Source organism: Lissotriton helveticus, chromosome 8, assembly GCF_964261635.1.
Source record: "Lissotriton helveticus chromosome 8, aLisHel1.1, whole genome shotgun sequence".
Classification (NCBI taxonomy): domain Eukaryota; kingdom Metazoa; phylum Chordata; class Amphibia; order Caudata; family Salamandridae; genus Lissotriton; species Lissotriton helveticus.
The window spans coordinates 757,398,242-757,411,446 of record NC_136069.1 but is presented as its reverse complement, the minus strand read 5'-3'; positions in this window follow the sequence as shown (position 1 = coordinate 757,411,446).

The window sequence follows — 13,205 nt, the reverse complement described above, 5'->3', positions numbered from 1 at the left end:
ATGACGTTTCAAAGAGAAAAAAAATCGAAATAAATGGAAAGGAAAAAAGCAAATGTAGAATCAAGAAAATCGACTTTTGGTAAAAGAAGAGAAAATCAGTATAAAGAGATTCGAAAGAAAATATTTTATAATAGAGTAGTGCATAATTTGCTGAAAGATTTGAAGAAACATAAAAAGAGATCACTATTTTATAAAAAAGAAGAAGCATATTGAATCCATTGTTGAAAAGGCTTTTGAAGTTAAAAGGAAACTATATATTTTAGTTAAACAGAATTCGATCACTAGCTAAACCAATCCATTCAATGAAGGCCAAAAGTAAGAGGAAAAGAGTACTTAACAGAACTAATTTTTGTAATTTTTTTGGGTGAATGGAAACACAGTTCAAGTTCAGATCCTTTCTTTATTGAAGAGAGTTATTTTCAGACCAATGATTTGTTGCATGCAGTTGACACCAGTGGTCGCGCTTATGAGGTTAGAAATGGTTGTCCAATTGACAAAGAAAAAATGGTTCCCAGAAATGCAGAAGAAGTGATAGCTGATTAAGTACTAGGCGGACGTGCTAAATCCCCAGTGTACACTTGGGATTGCAGTAGTATTTGTAGTGTACGACAAGAATCTATTGATCTTTTACATAATTTCTTACGAGAATATAGTAAAAAAAGTGTTAAACAAAAGATTAAGATGTTGTCTACAATGATATGTCGTATTCCTGTACTCTCCCTTGTGCTGGAGCAGAAACAGCTGCCAAGCACCGGCGCAGGCACCTTGGAACCATGGTGCAAAGAAGCCTGTGCCATGGGTAGATTGTTTTTGTGCAGGAAGGGGCACCTTCCTGCACAAAAAGAATCACTAAAAGCTTTTTCCTCTTTCAATGCGGACTTTAGAATACAGCATGCATTGAAAGAGGAAAAAACAAGGAGAAATTTAAACATTTCTCCTTGTTGCGCCTCCCTACACCACATATAAACTCCACATGACACAGATATTCTTACACCATCGTGCATGGGTGCCTATGTCATCACGTGGATGTAGTTTAGCCACCAGGGCAGAGAGAAGCACAGAGTTGCAATATATTTATGTATATATGTTGCATCCCTGTGGTTTGGAAGTACCTTAGCATGCTGTAGGTAAAGAATTTACAATATCATGCTAAAGCACTTGCTTATAGTTCTGCAGTTATACATTTACCATACACCACAAATGCATTCTTTCACTCAAATATGTAGTACGTATACATTCATATAAACTTTCATACACTAGCATACAAATTTAGCTCTTTCTTTAACCAGAGTAGTTAGTTCTGAAAATAACTTTTCTTTGTTTTTTGTACTTTTATATATTTTTTTGATTTTTTGAACATTTTCTTCTTTTTTGTTTAAAAAAAAAGAAAAAAAATTCAACAGGACGAACAAAACCATGAACTTTGAAGAAATTAAAAAAAAACTAGCATCGATGCTTATCAATTGCTCTGCAAACTAGGTCTACTGACTACTCCCCATAACAAATTAAATGATTGCACTTCACACAGTGCATTTTAACTTTCACAAATTGGGGTCGTATGTATGGTGGTGATGTTGAAGGTGATGCCCAAGAGGTACCTGGTATTGCCGGTGGTGGAGGTGTATTTTGGAGCAGTCTTCTACATTCTTCGTTAGCATAGTTCACAGAATGCAGGGATTGGAGGTGATTGCACATACTAGCAGTGCCACAAGATTATGGACAGCACTGCCTGGCAAATCTTGCATGTCACCTTCGTAGCATTACATTTCTTTTGGCCCTCTGGAAAAGTAAAAAAATTCCATACGATGGATGTGTGCCTTTTGGGAGGGGGAGGTTCTGGTAGAAATTGCTCAGCAACAATATCATCAGAATCAGATGATTGTTCCAGCGGTGTAGCCATTTTTTTCTCCAAAAAAGAAATTCAGATTTCCAAAGCAGGAAAAGTGAGGTTCTTCTCAGAACAGGTCTTCTCCTAAAGAAGGTCTAAGAAGAGTAATTAAAATGGGTGGGGTTCTTCAATAGTAAGAACAGTAAATGTTATAAACCAATCAAATCTTTTCTTTTTCATCACATGGGATTCACGTTGGGTGCGCACACGCAACACGTGCCTAGCGCGACTGCGAAATTGCATTTAAAAGTAATATACGTTTATTACAACTAAAAGAAAATTCTTTTTTTTGCCTTAATATTTATATCAAATACATATATATATATATATCTTTTTGTGTATCAAAAAAATTTGCGGAAGTTGCACGCCCACCGCGTTGAAGACGAAGATGACGTCATGCAGAAATGCACGAGCGTGTCATGATACGTATATGTCGCGTATGAGCTTGAAGTCGCGTTCGGGTGGCATAGTGATCGCGCATGGAAATTCGCACCCATCGCACACCCTATGCGGATCCTACAGAAAAATTGTAAAATGACGGCTACGTTCTGCGCAGTAATCGAGAGAGGTGCGGTTTGGGTGCGGGACTGCTAAAAAAAAATGTAAAATAAAGAAAAAAGAAAATATAAAAATATTGAAAAAAATGTCTTTATTAAATAAATATTTACATTTTTTTAAAGAAAAATATTGAAAATATGTTATGTAATGTAAAATTAAGATATCTAAAAATAAATAGATAAAACAATTTAGTAAATCATTACCAAAGAAATAAATATAACAATTAATATATTGAAAACATTTCCTTGAAAAAACCTTTGAAATTCACTGAAAAAAAATAGGTTTCACATATGTTATGGTTAGGAATTATCATTTAAAAACCTATGAAATTCACTGAAAAAAACCCATAGGTTTCACATATGTTATAGTTAGGAATTATCATTTTAAAAAACCTTTGAAATTCACAAAAAAAAACATAGGTTTCTTGCAGGTTATAGTTAGGAATTATCATTTAAAAAACCTTGGAAATTCTCTGAAAAAACCATAAGTTTTAGGGGTGTTATAGTTAGCCAGACTTTTCACTCAAACAAAACCATTGAAATTCCTCCATTATAGTTAGTTGTACTAACTGTAACTCGTGCACCAGCAATTCACTGCTGATGATGTCACATATTACATCATTCATGACATGGTCAGTGACATCACTGATGACATCTCAAATGACATCACTGATGACAGTGGCCCCCTCCCAAGGCCATAATCTGTCCCGGGGACCCCATCCCCTGGGGCATGGGCATTTTTAAATTGTGTGTTTTATGGAGGGGGGCTACCTTGCCCCCTCCTTATAGTACAAAAGGGAGGGTCGACCCAAAGTGTCGTTGGGACCTGGGTGTGAATTGTTATGGAAAAGAGGTCCCAGAACAAGGAACAAATTTAAGAAAATACAAAATTCTCTATTATGTCATTTGAAAACACCATGTTATTTAATCACATAGTGTTATAAACATTTTCTTGTACATTGTGTCCAAAAAGTCATTATCGTTTTTTGTGCCCAGAATAGGGAAAGGTAGTGAAGTGTTGGGAGTTGGTGAAGATGAAAGGATGTGACAAAGTCAAACATACAGTCTTGGTATGCGGAGCATAAATTACTGCTGGCCTCGCCGTGGAGCCAGATGAGAATGTATCATAAAATGCATTTCATTAGCAAAACCATACTTCAATGGAAACAGTGTTACAAATCACACTTGTATAAAGAAGGTGGCAGTAAGGTAGTGGTCTACGGTCCGACCTGAGTTATGTAGGGGTGGTGTCCCTTACAGGTGTGTCTTCTTCAGGATGGGGGGGAAAGGGGTGAGGGGGCAAATTCCTGAGGGGAAAAGATAACAAGGTGTTCAAATATATACGTCCCATCTAGGAATCATACCTGTCAATTAGCAGAAGAAGTTATATCAAAGAGCAACACCACATAGCATCACACGGTGCACCATCAAGATTAAAACCATTAGCAAACAATCACCCATGGTCATGGTAAGTTGACAGGGTGGATTAAAAACCAAACAAAAGTCCAACGATGGCCTGACAAAGAACTCACATGTGTCACAAGGCACTGGGACGCTTGAGGGTCCAGGCGCTCAGTTCAAAATAGGAAATGTAACAGATCTGAAAAACATGACATGAGCTGAGGTCAGCTGATAAGCCTTACACAATGTACCTTAAACACACCTAAACAACAGCGCACTACATACAATGAGTACCTGGAGACAGGGGGGTCTGTAAAGCCTCGGCTGTGGTTGAAATAGAGGTCATTGGTACCGCGTACCTACGGAAGGAAAGACGGGGTGCAAATCAGGTCAGAGACTCAAAAGATGAAATCTAAAGCTGGCCGCTGACACAGAAAAACACATTTGGGTGAAAGGTAAGACCATTACCTGGAAACTTGGGGGGTCTTGTGGGATATTGGCTAATCTGTAAGGCCTCGGCTGTGGTGGAAATAATAGCGGTCAATGGCACCGCGTACCTATGGAAGCAAAAGACAAGGCGGGGCGCATGTCAGGGCAGAGACTCGAAAGGTAAAATCTAAAATCTGCAGGAAAGCAAAAAGGGATCTCCTGTCGGCAATCAAATCTAGAGATAGTGTAGGAATCAGGCTATCAAGACAGCTCTATAAAAAGGCAATTATTAAAGGTAAGAGGGATTGGGAGGAAACGAGATGGGAGGAATTGAGATTTGTGCTCCTTTCCAAGGATGCCAAGTCATTCTGGGCCATTGTTAGCTCAGGTGTAAGAGGGTGAGGGGAGGCCATTCTCCCGAATATTGCGCCCTCAGTGTGGGAGGCGCAATTCGGAGCACTATATACAAATATGGAATCTGGCGACGTCCATCGCCTAGGTTCCAAATCTGCCGAATAGTATAGAACGACTAGGACGACAAATTCGCTCCAGGAAGGAGACGTGGCCCTTCCGCCATCCCCCGTCCCAGACCCCCACCACGAGTATCGACTGGTGGGGGACCCGGGCGCGGGGTTGCGGGTAGATTACCTGGAAGCTCCAGAGACTTACCTCCCTGTGATGCTAGAGATCATCACCCTGAAGGAGGTAATATCCGCCATAGCAAGGCTGACCCCCAACAAAGCTCCTGGCCTTGATAAATTGCCTGGGGACCTGTTCCGATCTCAACCCAAAATATGGGCACCATACCTGGTTATCCTGTTCAATGTGGTTCTCACGGGGTTTGATTTGCCGGGCACCTGGTTGGGAGCTGAGATCGTCTCCATTCACAAGAAGGGTTGTCCGCTAACCCCATCAAACTATAGGCCCATTAGCCTTATAGATATAACACAAACACTAATGGGTAGGATCATATTGGACAGGATACAAGGGTGGATGGAGGAATACCAAATACTGACTACTCTCCAGGCCGGATTTAGAGCAGGCATCTCAACCCTGGACCAAATCTTTCGGCTCCAGGTCTTATTCTGGAAAACAGCAAGAGTGGAGGGTGGCAGCCTCTACCTTGTCTTTGTGGACCAGCGGGCCGCATTCGATCTAGTCCCCAGGGAAAAGTTGTGGAAAGTACTCGCAGATCTGGGTCTCCCACCTTACCTATTGAACATCCTAACTAGATTGCATGCTGGCAATTATGCTCAGGTTAGGTGTGGGAGACATGGCGATCTTTCAGCCCATTTTCCCATATCTAGGGGTGTGCGACAGGGGTGCATCCAGGCTCCCACGTTGTTTGGCCTTTTCATCAATGGCCTTTTGTCTACCTTGGCATCATGCTGACAGAAGATTTTGGTTGGGGTCACCAAATTGCTAAATCTGCGCTTAGACTATCGCAAATAGTAGGGGCTATCAGCAAGTTCCACAGAACATCAGGATTTAAACCGGTAACTCCTGTCCTCGAAATCTATCGACTCCAGGCGAGGACAGCAGCTATGTATGGCGCTGAACTCTGGGGACACAAGAATACTTGTAGCCTCTTGAGGGTTGAGCAGTCCTTTATGAGGAATTTGGTGGGCCTACCACAAAGTACACCACTTACCCCCTTGAGGTTGGATTTGGGATTAGAGTCCATAGAGGAACTGGTTGCCGCCCGGCCATTGCTCTATTGGAGGAGGTTCTGATCAGCACCGGAACTGGTATCCTATAGAGCTGAATTTTTGGAGGTCTGGGGTCATATAAAAAAACAAAAATATTCCTTGGCTATCTCATATTAAGGCCCTCACCACCTATGTAGGATTTCCCAGCTATGGGAGACCCCCGAGTTGAGCTGCCCGAGTACACCTAGGGCACAGATGTTAACCCTGGTGAGGGAGAAAAATCTACTTGCATTACACCGATTAACAACCCAGGGTAGGCTGTCAGTGGAGTTCCTCCTAGTGAAATCTGTACCTCTACAGGAGGCATTCCTAGATGTAGTCCAACCCCCTCTTGAGAGGAAATTTAATACTCAATTGAGGCATGGTTGCCTGCCAATTAGGGTATTTACTTCGAAATGGGCTAAAACAGAAAACGTATCCTGCCCAGCATGTAATTACATCCGAGAAGATGTTGCCCATGTTATGTTTTTCTGCCCAGCGTATATCGCAATAAGAAAATGCTGGTTGATCCCACTATGTAGAAACTTGGGCTTCAGGCAATATATGCAGGCATGTAGAGTTTTAATGTATGACACCTCGCCACCTATTGTCTTTGCTGTTTCTCGCTTTTTACATGGTATGTGGCGACGAAGGAAAGGTTTTGTTTAAAGTCATTGTAAATATACCTGGATTAATTATTTACAAAAAAAAAAGAAAAAAACGATCTTATCTAAATTGCCATGCGATAACTATTTGTTTAATCAACTTTTTATGTGTAATATCAGTCGTTCATATTTTTAGTTTTAACTACTGTGCCTTGTATGTATTTTATCTGCACTTTTATGGTCTTCGACCAAAATAAAGTTGATGAAACAAAATCTAAAGCTGACCGCTGACTCAGTAAAACACATTAAGGTGAAAGGTACGACCAATACCTGGAAACTTGGGGGGTCTTGTGGGATAACGGATAATCACTGAGGCACGGTCAAACATACCGCGTTACCTGCGGATTCAATAAAAACAAACAAAGGGTGGTATCAGATAAAACCCAGACATCGTGCTGGGATGTAACAAGGATTGGACCTCTCCAGGGATGTAGGGAGAGCAGTTTACCCGAATGCGGGGTCGGAGACCTCCACGGATACCTCTGACTGCCAGTGTGTCTGCTCCTGTAGGCGACCCGGTATATGCGGAAGTATTGGCCAGATTCGTCTGACCACGTCATACGTAGGACGTAGCTAAGATAAAAGAGGGACTATGGACCGTTGTCATGGTAATAGTAATCAAAGGACAAGTCTCGTGAGGTGCCTATATCTGGGAATGAATGCGCAGGGTGCTCAGGTGACAATATACTCCAGTGACGCCCTTGTAGATGCAGGTGCATTATCACTGTAAAAACCGTAAACAGTTGCTGCTGAGGCGGCCATTTATGGCCCCGGGGACCCCATACCCTGGGGCTGGCCTTATTTTATTTTTTTTAAATTTAATTTTAGTATTTGAGGAGGGGGCCGCGTGGCCCCCCTCCTGGGCCACTAATAGCCCCGCGGACCCCATCCCCCGGGGCTGGCCCTCTCCGCTGGGGACCATGGGGGAGCTCCAAACCCCCACAATCCCACCAGCTCCCTGCGTCCTGCGGGAGCCGACATTGCTTTTTCACATGGGGAGCTGCTAAGATGCAGGTCCCCGTGTGGAAAAGCAATTTGGTTTGAATTTTGAAACAGAGAGAAGGTTTCCCTGCTCTCTCTTTCAAAATGCAAACCAAGTTTGCTATGACAGGGTGGGAGCCGCGCGGCTTCCGCCCTGCCGTAGCAAACTACAGTGTCCCGGGGGTGGGCACCCTGGTACACTACAGGAGCCGGCCCTGGGGGTTGGCAGTGGGCAGTCGCCAGGGCCACGACAAGACTCCAGGAGGGGGCCGTGCGGCTCCCTCCCATATTTTACAAAGCCCCGTGGGGTGATGGCCCCTGGGGCTGGGGGGTCAGTCACAGACCCCCCAATTTAAATATTTAGAGCCCAGTTGAGGTGGCGGTCCCCGGGGTGAGGAGGAATTAATTCTCCAGCTTAAAACGCGCCACAGGGTGAGTTTGCAGACATGTCACCTCAGGCCACACCCCTTCCTTCACCATTGTGCAAATGCTCCCCGTGGCGAGTTGTAAGTTGGGGAAATAATTCTCTTTCAATACTGAGGGTCCCTGAGGGCCAACTAGACCAACAGGTATCTCCAGTATGCACCAGGGAGCTGTGTTGCAGACAGGTTTTCAGAGGCCACGCACCGTTTTACTCCTCTCTGCAACGCAGCTCCGTGGCGCTTATAGGAGGTACCTGGTGGGCTAGTTGGCCCCCAGGGACCCTCAGGATTCAAGGGGAGTTAATGCCCCAACTTAAAACGCACCAGGGGGCGCGTTTGCACAGTGATGAAGGGAGGGTGCGGAGCCACAGGTGACATGTGCAAACACTCCCTGTGGCGTGTTTTAAGTTTGGGAAATCATTTCCCTTCAATCCAGAGGGACCCTGGGGGCCAACTAGCCCACCAATGCTTCCAGTAAGCGCCACTGCTCTTCGTTGCAGAGAGGTGGTGCTGGCCGTGCCCCTCTTTACACCTCTCTGCAATGGCGCTTACTGGAGGTACCTAGTGGGCTAATTGGACCCTAGGGACCCTCAGGATTCAAGGGGACTTAATCCCCCAACTTAAACCGGCTACAGGGTGTGTTTACACAGTGGAGAGGGGAGGGGACGTGGCCTGAGGAGACATTTGCAAACACACCCTGTGGCTCGTTTTAAGTTGGGAAAATAAATCCCCTTCAATTCTGAGGGCCCCTGGGGGCCAACTAGCCCACCAGGTGCTTCCAGTAGCCGCCACTGTTCTGCGTTGCAGAGAGGTGATCCAGGCCGTGCCCCTTTTTACACCTCTGTGCAACGCAGCTCGGAGGCACTTATTACTGGAGGCCCCTAGTGGGCTAGTTGGACCCCTGGCACCCTCAGGATTCAAGGGTACTTAATCCCCAACTTAAAATCTGCCACAGTGCGTGTTTGCACAAATCTCATCTCAGGCCCCCACCTCCCTTCACCAGTGTGCAAACTTGCCCTGTGGTGCGTTTTATGAGGTAGTTTAAATCCCCCTGCCCTATTATATACTAGGGGCTTACAGATGAGGTCATGCTAATCAAAGGGGTACCCCAACGCATAGTGTTTCCTAGTGTATGTAGGTGTTTTAACTGTATTCTAAGTGTCTTCCTTCTTCCTGCACTTTTCTTCATCTTTGAGGACTATTGTTGCTTCTTTCTGCATTTCTTTTGCTTCTTTCTGAGTTGTTTTCTTCTTTCTTTTCATGTCGTACCACTGTAGGCATTGGTAGAAAATAGCATTTAAAAAACCTTGGAAATTCACTAAAAAAGCATATGTTTCAGGAACGTTATAGTTACAAATTAGCATTTAAAAAAACCTTTGACATTCACTGAAAAAAACATAGGTTTCAGGGGCACTATAGTTAGTTGGATATTTCACTTGTACAAAACCATAGAAAATCCCCCGTTATAGTTAGTTCAGCTAACATCACATATTGCATCACTCATGAAATGGTCAGCGACATCACTCATGACATCACTGATGACATCTCACATGACATCACTGATGACATCATCCTTGTGATAGAGTGGCAGACGTTGTCAAACCCTAATATAACCTTTAATACACACACTCAAAAATAGAAACTAACATTTTCAAAACAATGGAGATACCAATTCCATTTAAAACACACCTATTCATTAATTCCAAGATCTACACACACTTGCACCCATCCACCAACAGTTCTACACAGTCACTCATAAATGTACATACTCATCATATGTACTCATACACCTATACATCCTGTTACACATTGACACTCATCCATAGTGTTACTCACACACATAGTCACAAATGCAATCAAAGTATCAAACATCCGTGGAGAAGTGTGGCTCACTGGTTAGAGCGGCAGACTCTGAAGCAGAAATCGGGCCCGGGACCAGGGTTCAAGTCCCAACCCGGCAGGGTCTTGGGCTCAATGTCCGCGGACTCGATAATTCTCGCCTCGACGCCTACTCTAATCATGGGTCCCACATTGCAACTCTGGGCAATAGCTTGCTTAATCTCCACAACGGCCCCTACAGCACTGGGAAGCCTGGCTTCACCTTGGGGGTGCCCAGGAGGGGCATCTCACAGGGAGAGCCAGGAACGGATCCACAGCTTTATACAGCGCCGGGACGCCCCGTTGGGGCAGCTGTGCGCTTTACAAAATACACTACATTACATTACATTACACATTACATTACATTACATCCATTTACTTGTATAAACAGTTATACACACACCACCACACTTACTTCTACAGGAACTTACACATACTTACTCTCTTAAACAATCACTTATAGAAACACATACTTATTTATACAGGAACTCTTCCAATCTCTCACTCTCACATACAACAATGCTCACATTTACTAGTTTAAAACATTTGTAGTTACTCATAAATGCACTATTGAGACAGTCATTCACTCACTAACACACCCATACACACACTCATCCACTCATGTCCTGCATACATGCTGTGTTCAACACATACAAACAGTGAGTCACTCATTCATGCATCTTTGCACTAAGTAATACCCCCACCTAACTATACATACACTAAGACACATACTGATACTCAATAAACGACAAATAACCCATATAGACACTCATGTAGCTATTCACCAATCCATGCAGCCACTTATACACAAAGTGAGAGACTTATTTGTATATATAAGTATTTAAACATTGCTCACTAATGCATGTATTTACTAAGATAAACTTAATCAGTCAGTTATACAATCAATTTCACAAAACAAAATCATCCATTTAGACACTTATATACCCATTTATTCTTCCATTTCATTGAGATGTACATATATAAAACATATTTAATTTTCAGAAAAACACATGTTCACTGGATGATGTCATCAGTGATGTCATTTGAGTTCTCATCAGTGATATCATGAGTGATGTCACTGACCATGTCATGAGTGATGCAATATGTGTCGTCATCAGAAGTGCATTGCGGGCGAGCGAGTTATAGTTAGCTGAACTAACTATAACAGGGGAGTTTCTATGGGTTTGTATGAGAGAAATGTCCAACTAACTATAACACCCCTGAAACCTATGTTTTTTTCAGTAAATTTCTAAGGTTTTTTAAATGCTTATTCCTAACTATAAGGTGCCTGAAACCTAGGGTTTATTAAGTGAATATATATATATATATATATATATATATATATATATATATATATTCACTTAATAAACCCTAGGTTTCAGGCACCTTATAGTTAGGAATAAGCATTTAAAAAACCATCAGAGCGCCATTCACACCCGAAATCGGACCAACCTGCGGAACGTGTAAAACACGAAAGGATGTGAGGTGCCCCCATAGACTGGACTATGGTCGAGGTCCCAGAAAATGTTGAAAAGGACATTTCCAAGGGTTTTCCGGCAGGCATGGGAGGCGAAAATCGACATGCAAACACGCACTGAAGGCAACAGCCAACTACAAGACCCAGCATGCAGCAAATTCAAACAGCAGCTGAAACTGGTTCCCAACAAGGGGTTAAAAACGGCAGCGCCGGAACATTGAGGGTCTTGTGGCGAGCTGTGATGTCCTGAACCTGCGGCGCCTCTCCTTTTCTTCTCGCTGATGAAGCTCACAGGAGTGAGCGAAATGCATTTGAGCTAGGAACAATGCCGCTTTCAAAAGAATAAATTACATACTTCAAACCGGATGAAGGTTGCGACTCAATTTTTCTCTTCTCCATCGTGAGGAGAGCCTTGTTAAAATATATATATATATATATATATATATATATATATATATATATATATATATATATATATATAAACAACAAAAGTCGCAGGTCTCTCTGCCACTTTGCGGTGACAGGCTCGAGCGAGGTCGCGAACCTCTCAATATTCCACTCGATTTTTACTCTATCCGTAAAAAATTAACTCGAGCTCAGATCTATTAAGCGTGAAATTTATTCAAACATGAAATAACAAGCCCAATGCGTTTAGGTGCACTGCACCTTGGTCATGGGTCAATGTAAAGCACAGTATTTCACACATATTTAAATAAATGATGAATTACAAACCTCCATGTTGTTAGAAAATGCCCCAGTGGGCCAATGCCAGTAGTATATAATACACTGTATTTCGCAATATTATGAATTAATGTCAAATTTCAGACCGCCATATTATTAAATAATGCCCCAGTGGGCCAATGTCAGGAGTGTCAAATATCTTGTGCAATTCTGCCAAAGTGGGCCAAGTTGAGAAATTGAACACCAATTTCATCCCTACTTATAGCACATATTAACCCCTGTCATAGTTCATGTAATAATATATATATGTATTCTCTCAGTTAACATTAAACATCACAAATAGTAGTTTCAACTGGTTCTGCTGCCCTATCTTAAACCTGAACAGCTGTCTCCTACAAAAAAATAATTCATTTTTTATTAATTAATTAAATTCAAATAGTGCCATCAATACCTATAATGTAGGATGTAGAGAGCTCTCGGGTTTCTTTCCGAATCTGCGGTTTACGGCAGTCGGCGGACGGGCTGTGCATTGGTAGAGGACGGAAGAAGAGGAGAGTATCATTCTGCCTCAGATAAGGTATTTCAGGATTTGGGGAGCAGGCGGAACCAGAGCAGCTACGTTGAGGGGCTGCAGCTGAGGACTGAGCATGTTTAGTTGGGATTGCCAACCAGGAAACAGGTTACAGCACTTTTCCTGATATCTTGATAAACATGATTTCTGCAAGCAAGGAGGCTTCGAGGAGAGAAGCGGCGGTATTGCTATTTGTTCCAATAAATACAACAACACGGATATGAACAGATCTGGTAATATTCTGCCAAAGGACTCTTTGGGCAAAAAAGAACTGTGGGACAAACTTGGAAATGCGCCAAAATGGAGCAAGCGAAGTGGTGGGAACCTACTGCTCATCAAAAATATGTAGACTGCGGGAGAGTGCCCAGTGGTTTGCGCATTTTTATAACACCCAGATTTAATCAAGGAATCGGTTTCAAATAACCATCAATGCTCGACTGCGATGTTGAAATTAATAATCAAATAAGCAACAAAAGACACGGTCTAGTTAGCAGAAGAAATTGGCAATCTGACTACGTAACTCAATGTATTGTACTCCGACAGAAAATTCGAAGTGGAAATGAAGAA